Consider the following 654-nt stretch of genomic DNA (forward strand, 5'->3'; position numbering starts at 1 on the left):
AATTGAATCTCTAGTACCAACATTTCATGATTACTCATTCTAACACCATCCTTTATTAATTTAAAGCTAAAAATCTTTCTAACTTTCCCCAAGTTTTCTGAAATATAAACCCTGTCCAGGCGTTCCAGAACACCATGACCTTCCCAGGTAAAGCCAGACTGATATGGGTAAATCACACGGTAAGCATCAACCAAATTAAAGTCTTCTAAAATATTAGTCAAAACTTTCCGTGAACTATCCGAGTGTAATGGCCGATTTTTATCTAAAACCGATAAAACATTATTAAAATCTCCTAAAAGTATAACGTCCCTACTCACCGCTAAAAAATTCTTTAAAAAATAAAAATTCTCTTTCCTTTCCGTAACTCGAGGTGATGCATAAATTGTAATTATCCTCATAGGCCGACCACAGACCTGAAAATCAACAGCTACCATTCTACCATCTACATCAGTTTTAAAATCTTGGACCTTAATCCATTTCTTTAACATTATTACAACACCGGTGCTCCTTTGTCTTGAAAAAGATACATAAATATTATAGTCGACATATCTTCGACGCAGATCTCTTAAATCATCGAAATTCCAAATGTTCGTATGTTGTATGGCAAGTATATCAATTCTGTTTATCAATACCATATTTAATATAAATAGCTGT

The sequence above is a fragment of the Centruroides sculpturatus genome, unplaced genomic scaffold, assembly GCF_000671375.1.
Source record: "Centruroides sculpturatus isolate CEXI.00-Female unplaced genomic scaffold, Cexi_2.0 scaffold378, whole genome shotgun sequence".
Lineage (NCBI taxonomy): Eukaryota > Metazoa > Arthropoda > Arachnida > Scorpiones > Buthidae > Centruroides > Centruroides sculpturatus.